Genomic DNA, 12851 nt, shown 5'->3' with positions numbered 1-12851 from the left:
ATGCTGACTGGAGTTCAGCTTTTACTGCTGGGGCCATTTTTTTTTAATTTTATACACACATAATAAAATGCACATTTTAGGTCTGAAGATTACTTAAAACCCTTTACAGGGCATTCATTCAAAGTTAACCATGCATGATGACCCCAGAACTAGACATGTGCACTGCCGTAAAAATTAGCTTGTTTTTTCGTTATGATCAAAATTCGTAAATTAGAAAATGTGTAAATCTGGAAATTCTAAAATCCAGAAATTCAGAAATGTAAAGATCCGCAAATAAGAAAGAAAGTCTGAAAATTCTAAATAATAACTAACTAATTAACTAATAATAACTAAGTATTAAATTATAGGTATTGGAATTTCCTTTCAAATTGGGCTGTTAGTCAACGTAATGAATACGAATTTATCTGAAGTTACGAAATATCCGAAAAAAAGAATGCCGCATCTAAACAAATGGAACAGAATGAATTAATAATAATAATAATAATACGTTTTTATTATTATTATTATTATTGTTTTTTATTATTATTAATTTGTTACGTTCCATTCATTTAGATACGGCATTCGTTATTTCGAATAATTTGTAACTTCGAATAAATTCGTATTCGTTACATTCTCTAACAGCCAATTTTAAAAGGAAATTCCAATACCTTTAATTTAATAGTTAGTAATAGTTAAGTTATAACTGAAACAAACAACAACTAAAAACAACTACAACTGAAAACTACAACAACTGAAAACAACTATAACAACAACAACTGAAAATGACAACAACTGAAACCACAACAACTGAAACCACAACAACTGTTCCCACAACAACTGAAAACGACAACAACTGAAAACAACAACTACAACTTTAACAACAACTGAAACAACTACAACTGAAAACAACTACCACAACAACTACTGAAACAACAACAGAAACAACAACAACAACTGAAACAACAACAACTGAAAACAACAACCACAACTAAAACAACAACAACAGCTGAAACAACAACTGAAACAACAACAACTGAAAAAAACTATAACAACTGAAAACAACTACTGAAACAACTACTGAAACAACAACAGAAACAACTGCAACTGAAACAACAACAACTCAAAACAACAACAACTGAAACAACAACAACAAATGAAAACAACAACTGAAAACAACAACAGCGACTACAAAAACCACTACAAAAACAACTACAACTGAAACAACAACTACAACTGAAACGACAACTACTAAATTGTTGAATTTCCTAATTTTTGAATATTCTAATTTACGAATTTACGAATCTATGAATTTTCGAATATTGAAATTTACGAATATTTGGAAAAATTAGTTAAATGAGTTTTCGTTAGTTTGGATATTTCCAAATTTACGAATTTGTTGAAATTCATTAAAAAAATGAATTTGAAAGGAAACAAATTGCACATGTCTACCCAGAACTATTGCTCTCACTCCAACATGATTGCTGATACCTAACATGTATAGCGCAATTGTGTTTTCCTAGGTTTGTACACATGAAACAGTCATACAGTATGTGCCTATGGGGACAGGGGGTATTTAACCACTTGCCGACCGCCTCACGCCGATGTACGTCGGCAGAATGGCACGGGCAGGCAGAATCACGTACCTGTACGTGATCTGCCTCACGCGGGTGGGGGGTCCGATCGGACCCCCTCCCCGGTGCCTGAGGCGGTCGGCTTTGGTCTGGGAGTGATGAGAGATGAGGGGGAGACCATCCATTCGTGGCCCCCCCTCGCGATCACTCCCAGCCAATGAGAATCATTCCTCTGCTGCTGTATGCTAAACAAAATGCTCGGTATATTCCGTTCCGGCGCTGAGGAGAGAAGACTGCAATATGAGTGTAAAACACTACACACACAGTAGAACATGCCAGGCACACTTTACACCCCCCAATCACCTCTCCCCCTCGTCACACTGCCACCAAGCAGTTTGTTTTTTTTGTGTGTTTTTTTCTGATTACTGCATGGTGTCAGTTTGTGACAGTTAGTGTGGTAGGGCAGTTAGTGTTAGCCCCCTTTAGGTCTAGGGTACCCCCCTAGCCCCCCTAATAAAGTTTTAACCCCTTGATCACCCCCCGTTGCCAGTGTCGATAAGCGATCATTTTTCTGATCGCTGTATTAGTGTCACTGGCATTTTATAGTGACAGGGACCCCCATATACTACCTAATAAATGTTTTAACCCCTTGATTGCCCCCTAGTTAACCCTTTCACCACTGATCACCGTATAACTGTTATGGGTGATGCTGGTTAGTTTGTTTATTTTTATAGTGTCAGGGCACCCGCCGTTTATTACCGAATAAAGGTTTAGCCCCCTGATCGCCCGGCGGTGATATGCGTTGCCCCAGGCAGCGTCAGATTAGCGCCAGTACCGCTAACACCCACGCACGCAGCATATGCCTCCCTTAGTGGTATAGTATCTGAACGGATCAATATATGATCTGATCAGATCTATACTACTGTCCCCAGCAGTTTAGGGTTCCCAAAAATGCAGTGTTAGCGGGATCAGCCCAGATACCTGCTAGCACCTGCGTTTTGCCCCTCCGCCCGGCCCAGCCCAGCCCAGCCCACTCAAGTGCAGTATCGATCGATCACTGTCACTTACAAAACACTAAACCCATAACTGCAGTATTCGCAGAGTCAGGCTTGATCCCTGCAATCGCTAACAGTTTTTTTGGTAGCATTTTGGTGAACTGGCAAGCACCAGCCCCAGGCAGCGTCAGGTTAGCGCCAATACCGCTAACACCCACGCACACACCGTACACCTCCCTTAGTGGTATAGTATCTGAACAGATCAATATCTGATCCGATCAGATCTATACTAGCGTCCCCAGCAGTTTAGGGTTCCCAAAAACGCAGTGTTAGCGGGATCAGCCCAGATACCTGCTAGCATCTGCATTTTGCCCCTCCGCCCAGCCCAGCCCACCCAAGTGCAGTATCGATCGATCACTGTCACTTACAAAACACTAAACACATAACTGCAGCGTTCGCAGAGTCAGGCCTGATCCCTGCGATCGCTGTTTTTTTGGTAGCGTTTTGGTGAACTGACAAGCACCAGCGGCCTAGTACACCCCGGTCGTAGTCAAACCAGCACTGCAGTAACACTTGGTGACGTGGCGTGTCCCATAAGTGCAGCTCAAGCACAAGTAGTGTCCCGCTGCCACCAAGAAGAAGACAAACAGGCCCGTCGTGCCCATAATGCCCTTCCTGCTGCATTCGCCAATCCTAATAATTGGGAACCCACCGCTTCTGCAGCGCTCGTACTTCCCCCATTCACATCCCCAACCAAATGCAGTTGGCTGCATGAGAGGCATTTTTATGTCCTTCTGAGTACCCCTACCCAACGAACCCCCCCAAAAAAGATGTTGTGTCTGCAGCAAGCGCGGATATAGGCGTGACACCCGCTATTATTGTCCCTCCTGTCCTGACAATCCTGGTCTTTGCATTGGTGAATGTTTTGAACGCTACCACGCACTAGTTGAGTATTAGCGTAGGGTACAGCAGTGCACAGACTAGGCACACTTTCACAGGGTCTCCCAAAATGCCATCGCATTTTGAGAGACCCGAACCTGGAACCGGTTACAGTTATAAAAGTTACAGTTACAAAAAAAAGTGTAAAAAAAAAAAAAAAACACAAAAAAATATATAAAATTTTTTAAAAAGTTGTCGTTTCATTGTTCTCTCTCTCTCTATTCTCTCTCTGTTGTTCTGCTCTTTTTTACTGTATTCTATTCTGCAATGTTTTATTGTTATTATGTTTTATCATGTTTGCTTTTCAGGTATGCAATTTTTTATACTTTACCATTTACTGTGTTTTATTGTTAACCATTTTTTTATCTTCAGGTATGCAATTCATGACTTTGAGTGGTTATACCAGAATGATGCCTGCAGGTTTAGGTATCATCTTGGTATCATTCTTTTCAGCCAGCGGTCGACTTTCATGTAAAAGCAATCCTAGCGGCTAATTAGCCTCTAGACTGCTTTTACAAGCAGTGGGAGGGAATGCCCCCCCACCGTCTTCCGTGTTTTTCTCTGGCTCTCCTGTCTCAACAGGGAACCTGAGAATGCAGCCAGTGATTCAGCCAGCTGACCATAGAGCTGATCAGAGACCAGAGTGGCTCCAAACATCTCTATGGCCTAAGAAACCGGAAGCTATGAGCATTTCATGGCTTAGATTTCGCCGGATGTAAACAGCGCCATTGGGAAATTGGGAAAGCATTTTATCACACCGATCTTGGTGTGGTCAGATGCTTTGAGGGCAGAGGAGAGATCTAGGGTCTAATAGACCCCAATTTTTTCAAAAAAGAGTACCTGTCACTACCTATTGCTATCATAGGGGATATTTACATTCCCTGGGATAACAATAAAAATTATTTAAAAAAATGAAAGGAACAGTTTAAAAATAAGATAAAAAGGCAAAAAAATAATAAAGGAAAAAAAAAAAGCAACCCTGTCCCCCCCTGCTCTCACGCTAAGGCGAACGCAAGCGTCGGTCTGGCGTCAAATGTAAACAGCAATTGCACCATGCATGTGAGGTATCACCGCGAAGGTCAGATCGAGGGTAGTAATTGTAGCAGTAGACCTCCTCTGTAAATCTAAAATGGTAACCTGTAAAGGCTTTTAAAGGCTTTTAAAAATGTATTTATTTTGTTGCCACTGCACGTTTGTGCGCAATTTTAAAGCATGTCATGTTTGGTATCCATGTACTCGGCCTAAGATCATCTTTTTTATTTTATCAAACATTTGGGCAATATAGTGTGTTTTAGTGCATTAAATTTTAAAAAAGTGTGTTTTTTCCCAAAAAAATGCATTTGAAAAATCGTTGCGCAAATACTGTGTGAAAAAAAAAAAAAAATGAAACACCCACCATTTTAATCTGTAGGGCATTTGCTTTGAAAAAATATATAATGTTTGGGGTTCAAAGTAATTTTCTTGCAAAAAAAAAATAATTTTTTCATGTAAACAAAAAGTGTCAGAAAGGGCTTTGTCTTCAAGTGGTTAGAAGAGTGGGTAATGTGTGACATAAGCTTCTAAATGTTGTGCATAAAATGCCAGGACAGTTCAAACCCCCCCAAATGACCCCATTTTGGAAAGTAGACACCCCAAGCTATTTGCTGAGAGGCATGTCGAGTCCATGGAATATTTTATATTGTGACACAAGTTGCGGGAAAAAGACAAATTTTTTTTTTTTTTGCACAAAATGTTGTCACTAAATGATATATTGCTCAAACATGCCATGGGAATATGTGAAATTACACCCCAAAATACATTCTGTTGCTTCTCCTGAGTACGGGGATACCACATGTGCGAGATTTTTTGGGAGCATAGCCATGCACGGGACCCCGAAAAACAAGCACCGCCTTCAGGCTTTCTAAGGGTGTAAATTTTTGATTTCACTCTTCACTGCCTATCACAGTTTTGGAGGTCATGGAATGCCCAGGTGGCACAACCCCCCCCCCAAATGACCCTATTTTGGAAAGTAGACACCCCAAGCTATTTGCTGAGAGGTATAGTGAGTATTTTGCAGACCTCACTTTTTGTCACAAAGTTTTGAAAATTGAAAAAAGAAAAAAAAATTTTTTTTTCTTGTCTGTCTTCATTTTCAAAAACAAATGAGAGCTGCAAAATACTCACCATGCCTCTCAGCAAATAGCTTGGGGTGTCTACTTTCCAAAATTGGGTCATTTGGGGGGGGGGTTGTGCCACCTGGGCATTCCATGGCCTCCGAAACTGTGATAGGCAGTGAAGAGTGAAATCAAAAATTTACACCCTTAGAAATCCTGAAGGCGGTGATTGGTTTTCGGGGCCCTGTACGCGGTTAGGCTCCCAAAAAGTCCCACACATGTGGTATCCCGATACTCAGGAGAAGCAGCTAAATGTAATTTGGGGTGCAATTCCACATATGCCCATGGCCTGTGTGAGCAATATATCATTTAGTGACAACTTTGTACAAAAAAAAAAAAAAAGTGTCACTTTCCCGCAACTTGTGTCAAAATATAAAATATTCCATGGACTCAACATGCCTCTCAGCAAATAGCTTGGGGTGTCTACTTTCCAAAATGGTGTCATTTGGGGGGGTTTTGTGCCATCTGGGCATTTTATGGCCTTCAAAACTGTGATAGGTAGTGAGGAGTGAAATAAAAAAATTTACGCCCTTAGAAATCCTGAAGGCGGTGATTGGTTTTTGGGGCCCCGTACGCGGCTAGGCTCCCAAAAAGTCCCACACATGTGGTATCCCCGTACTCAGGAGAAGCGGCTAAATGTATTTTGGGGTGCAATTCCACATATGCCCATGGCCTGTGTGAGCAATATATCATTTAGTGACGACTTTTTGTAATTTTTTTTTTTTGTCATTATTCAATCACTTGGGACAAAAAAATTAATATTCAATGGGCTCAACATGCCTCTTAGCAATTTCCTTGGGGTGTCTACTTTCCAAAATGGGGTCATTTGAGGGGGTTTTGTACTGCCCTGCTATTTTAGCACCTCAAGAAATGACATAGGCAGTCATAAACTAAAAGCTGTGTAAATTCCAGAAAATGTACCCTAGTTTGTAGACGCTATAACTTTTGCGCAAACCCATAAATATACGCTTATTGACATTTTTTTTTACCAAAGACATGTGGCCGAATACATTTTGGCCTAAATGTATGACTAAAATTGAGTTTATTGGATTTTTTTTATAACAAAAAGTTTTTCGTTTTTTTTCCGTTCATAGCGCAAAAAATAAAAACCGCAGAGGTGATCAAATAACATCAAAAGGAAGCTCTATTTGTGGGAAGAAAAGGACGCAAATTTCATTTGGGTACAGCATTGCATGACCGCACAATTAGCAGTTAAAGCGACGCAGTGCCAAATTGTAAAAAGTGCTCTGGTCAGGAAGGGGGTAAATCCTTCCGGGGCTGAAGTGGTTAAAGGTTTTTTAGGGGCATTTTTTTAAATTATTTTATTAAACTTTAAATTTGTAAGCATTTAAAAAAAAAATTACTTTATTGCTATCACAAGGGAACTGATAACCCTCTCTGTGACAACATAGTGCAGGTGACAGGTTCTCTGTAAGGAGATATCAGGGGTCTATTAGATCTCTGTCAGATTGTGCTGGATCAGCTTCTACCCCAGTCAGAGGCCGGAGTGGACAGCTCTGAATGTGGGAGTACAAAAAAAAACTCTTCTGCGCTTAAGTATGGGACAAGTGATGGAGGAGAATACTCTCTACTTCAGGGCATCACAAATCCAAGGAAATAGCAACAGCTCTTGCAAATCCACTAAACCTTGCTGCCCTCTTTCTGAACCTGGAAATGCTCAGAGGTGAGTGCATCCTGCTTCAAACTTCATGGATGTTTGCTGATCTCCAACCACTTGCCTGACACCCACCATGAAGATCCCAGCCACCCAGAGACAGGTAGGCCCAGAACACATGGCAGGAATGGGATTGTGGCAACCATGATCACATGTAGAAGTGATCATAATAGTTACGTTAGTGGCAGAGAAAGGGTTGAAGCAGAGTAAATATCTCAGACCATATTTCCTCTTGTACTAGGTCTGTACTACCTGATGCTATGTTTTTTAACTGAAGTTTGGCTTGGTAATGCTGTAAAGTGCCATTTTCTGTTAGTGGAAATGATTTATGCTTCCCACTCAAGTGCATTTTTCTGGCATGGATAAGTAGAGATCATTAACTGCTTGCTGACCAGCGCACGACGATGTACATCAGCACAATGGCACGGCTGGGCAAATGGGCGTACCTGTACATCCCATTTAAGACACGGCTTAGTGGGCGCGCGCGTGCCCGCCGCATACTCCATGCCTGCGGGCAGCCTGCGGGTCCCGCCGACTCGATGTCCACCAGGTGCCCGCGATCCTGACACGGATCACCAGAACGGGAAGATGCCTTTGTAAACAAGGCATTTCCCTATTCTGCCTAGCAAGATGACAAGGATCTACTGCTTCCTGTCATCGGGAGCAGTGATCTCTGTCATGCTGTAGTGAGCCCATCCCCCTACAGTTAGAATCACTCCCTAAGACACACTTAACCCCTTGATCGCCCCCTAGTGTTTAACCCCTTCCCTGCTAGTGTCATTTACACAGTAATCAGTGAATTTTTATAGCACTGATCGCTGTATAAATGTCACTGGTCCCAAAATAGTGTCAAAAGTGTCCGATGCGTCCGCCCTAATGTTGCAGTCATGATAAAAATCACCGCCATTACTAATAAAAAAAAAAAATTATAATAAAAATGCCATAAATCTATCCCCTATCGCTTATTGCGATTTTTTTTTTTTTTAGCAAAAATATGTAGAAGAATACATATCGGCGTAAACTGAGAAAGAAATTAGTTTTTTTATATATTTTTGGGGGACATTTATTATAGGAAAACGTTAAAAAAAACAGCTTTTTTTAAAAATATGTTGCTCTTTTTTTGTTTATAGCGCAAAAAATAAAAACCGCAGAGGTGATCAAATACCACCAAAAGAAAGCTCTATTTGTGGGCAAAATAAAGGATGTCAATTTTGTTTGGGTGCAACGTTGCACGACCGCGCAATTGTCAGTTAAAGCGACGCAGTGCCGTATTGCAAAAAGTGCTCTGGTCAGGAAGGGGGTAAATTCTTCCGGGGCTGAAGTGGTTAAAAGTGCTCTCACAGAGACATATAGGGGAAATTATTAAAACATGTACGAAACAAACTTTGTCTCAACTTTTTTTTTTTCTTTTTATTGTATTGAAGTTGGATGGCGCTATGTGATGGAAATGCTTTGTGGTTTTTTTGTTGTATAATGTAAAAAATCAATAAAAATGATTGATTGAAAAAAAATAATATTTTTCATTTTCTAAGATGTGTAGAAAATGTGAAAGACAGAAGTTGATTGGTTTCAACAACATCAGTTGAGACAGAACTTTTTACAGACACTTCTTATGCCCCGTACACATGGTCGGATTTTCCGATGGAAAATGTCCGATCGGAGCGTGTTGTCGGAAATTCCGACCGTGTGTGGGCTCCATCGGACATTTTCCATCGGATTTTCCGACACACAAAGTTGGAGAGCAGGAGATAAAATTTTCCGACAACAAAATCCGTTGTCGGAAATTCCGATCGTGTGTACACAAATCCGACGGACAAAGTGCCACGCATGCTCAGAATAAATAAAGAGATGAAAGCTATTGGCCACTGCCCCGTTTATAGTCCCGAGGTACGTGTTTTACGTCACCGCGTTTAGAACGATCGGATTTTCCGACAACCTTGTGTGACCGTGTGTATGCAAGACAAGTTTGAGCCAACATCCGTCGGAAAATATCCTAGGATTTTGTTGTCGGAATGTCCGAACAAAGTCCGACCGTGTGTACGGGGCATTATTCATTTCCCTCATAATGCTTAGGAAGAAAGGAGTATGTCTTATCATCTCCGTTACATAATGAAGTGAACTAGGCAGCACAATCGAACTCTGATGTCTATTGGGTTGTTTTGACATTTTTATACATGCTATACAACCGCTATAACATGTAAGTTGAGGTAAGCATATGAAAATTTAACCTGTTATACAATGCCTGGCTGAATATCTACAGTATTTCTGTTCAATTGGTATTTAAAGTGAACCTGTGGATAAATGAAAGGAGAAAAGCTTATAGCGTAATTTAGCTGACCACAAAAGCTCTCAGCACAGGCCTTTTGCTGCAAAATCAGATCAGTGCAGTCCAGCTCAGAGCCCCCAAACAAGCTATATAAATAGTGAGTTTCTCAAATCACTGTTTTCATAAGCACCAGGCATTGTGTTGTAAGATGGGGCCATATGTAATCTCCAGGTCCAGAGGAAAAGAGAAACAGCATGGGCTCCAGGAATGCGTTGGTTGTACAGCATGAGGTATCTGCTGACAGCTTATGATGTCAGCTCTCCTCTGATGTTAGTTTTTCACTTTAGATTTATGAATTTGCTTTAATGTAATGCCACAAAAAAATCCTCACAGCCCATTTACCTCACCTTTAATAGAACTAGATACAGTATATGACTTTGTATTTGTTTATGTTATCATCTGCAGGTAAAAGCAGATACTGTGCTCCTACTGAGCTACATCAATGCTGTGAACTGGATCAAATACTCACCAAAAAAACTCAAACAACAGGGTTTATGAGCAAACCACTGCAGGTTACAAATGAACACAAAGAATGTGCTATAAAGATGTTCAGCCACAGTTCAAATACTAATTTTCTCCCATGAATTTGACAAGATAACAGGTACCTTTACATAACCCCCAGAGTACACAAAGAACCCAAGATGTGGGGTGTTGTGCAAATACTAAAAAAGCTTCCTTGAATGTGGGCCATCACTATTACTGATATGTATGTTTTAATAATTTATTACATTTAACAGATTAGCTCTTAAATCTATTTCTAATCACTAAGCTACTGACATGTGCAGAGAACAGTGACATGAAGCTGTCATAGGAATAGCTAATGTGTCTTTGTGTGGCAGTAATTGACAACCTGGCCTGACCTTTTTTATGCTGTATGAAAGTCAAAATGGCGGTGCTGGGGGAATAGCTGGATTGCAAGCAGAGTTTTGCCACACGTATGCATTACTGGGTAGCACATGTTTATTTACTGAGCGTGTGCTCACTGCATGCTTCCAGCATAAAGATTGAGCTGTCAAAGACAGCTCTCGGTCTGAGCTAAAGATAGGTAGTTGGTGGGACAGGCTTAAGATTATGTGACCACTGTGACAGTGACCACATGAATAATGATCTGTCCCACTCCATGGGCATTCTGAATTTCAATCATTTTTTTATTATTATTATTATTATTATTGATACAAATTTGGTAAGTACAAGTATAACAAACGTATCAGTAATATATGTAAAAGGGAACAACAGGTACATGACATACTAATAAGAGGCTTCGCAAACACTAATTCACAACAAGCAACACATCCGACAGCATATTGAGTGATATAATTATCCATGTCTAGAAATACAACCAGAGACGTCAGGTCCCAATACGACAATGGAGTTAGAGTAATAATCCTACAAATTCAATCAACCTAATAAGGCCGAACGAGCAAATTGTTGAGACAGTGCGGTATATTGGAGAAAAGATAGACCACCAGCCCTGGGGCTTGAAGGGGAGCCCGGGTTAGGAGAGGCATCCACAACCACCCCAAAAGGGAGCATGCTGTGGGTATGGAGCCTCCATGGGCATTCTGAAGTATGCCAGGGTGGGTAGGGAAGGCTGCAGTGCAGCAGCTGTTGTGAACCAGCCTTTACTGAAAGAAGAATCCACTCTGCATTCTCCATTTCTCCATAGTACAGCCAGGGAGTCTTGGGAATTCCGTGTGTAAAGGCCCGGTTCACACTTGTGCGATGCCAGACATCGCATGTAATTCACAGCGCACTGCTGTTCACATTACATGCGATGTCTGTGTGGTGCGATATCAGCCATACAGATAGTATGGCTGATATCGTATCGCATTCGGTCCAAACACGCACAGGACCCTTTTTTCTGTTCGGACCAGAATCGGATCGCATGTGTGTTCAAAAATATGCGATCCGATTCATGTCCGAACTGTCAGTTCGCAGTGCGATATGCAAGCTGAACTGGGGGTGTCATTAACAATGTATTGACACTCCCCAGCGATACGCATATGGCAGTGTGAACTGATATGCGAGTCGGTGCGATGCGGGAACCCGCAATGGATTTACAGTGTTCTCGCATCGCACAAGTGTGAACCGGGTCTAATGCAGGTATCCCGCAGCAGGATAGTGAGGAGGACAAGCCCTTAGGCCCGGTTCACACTTGTGCGATGCGAGAACACTGCGAATCCACTGCGGTGCGATATCAGCCATACTATCTGCGCTGTGAATTACATGCGATGTCTGGCATCGCACAAGTGTGAACCGGGCCTTAACCATGCACAGTGTCAAGAGTAGCCTTGCTGGTACCACTGAAATCAGCACCCCTCTAGATTCAGCCTTGGCACTGACTATAATTGCTTGGTTGAGTTTAGCAAAGTTTGATCACAAATGTGGTTTGATTTTTAATCCCTGTCCAAAACAGAACTGTTTTTATTGAGGCATTTTTAAGACACTGACATAAGAAATATTTTGCAGTCAAACAGACTTCACACATACTAACTAGTGCCTTAAAAATGGAAACATTAAGGCCATTAGGATGTTTTCTAATAATGATGTCCAAGAGGAAAGAAAGCCTTTTATCTCCTAGAGATAAGTAAAGAGGAAATGACAAAAACAGCAAGGTTTAGGGATTAGCGAATATGTTTAGCAAATGTTTTAATCCGTTGACTCATAAGCACTGTGAAGTACTGAAGATCTGGATGAGCAACTTATCATTATGAGTGTGATAGAATACAAGTGTAAATATAAAATTAAAACAGATTTATCCAGACTATTTATTTATACATACACTATGGGTAAATGGGCAAATGTTTTTTGTTTTTTTTGTATCTGTGGTGACAGCCATGAGTCTGGCGATGTCAGATAAGATAGGCAATTAAGTCTGACTTTACCACCCTAGACTTTAGGTCTACTTGTAGATATGTCACTGACTTGGCATTTGCTGAGATTACAGTAAAGAATGTGTCATCAAGAGACACAGGAATTTAAAAAAGGGGGCCTAAAGTCATCCATTAGGAATAATCTGGATTATATAAAAAAATGATATTGAAAGGGTGGAGAGGATAAGCCTGATTATCATGATTTATATTCAATTTTGCATTTTAAGGTAGTTATATGTAATTAGTCAGCATGCCCATTGTTGAGAGTTGAAGTAATCACAATAAGCCAGGATGAGTATTGCACAAGAAACTGATTGAGTAAATTAAAAGATTGAGGAGG

The sequence above is a fragment of the Aquarana catesbeiana genome, linkage group LG05 (assembly GCF_042186555.1).
Source record: "Aquarana catesbeiana isolate 2022-GZ linkage group LG05, ASM4218655v1, whole genome shotgun sequence".
Classification (NCBI taxonomy): domain Eukaryota; kingdom Metazoa; phylum Chordata; class Amphibia; order Anura; family Ranidae; genus Aquarana; species Aquarana catesbeiana.
Note: the sequence above shows the minus strand (reverse complement) of the source record.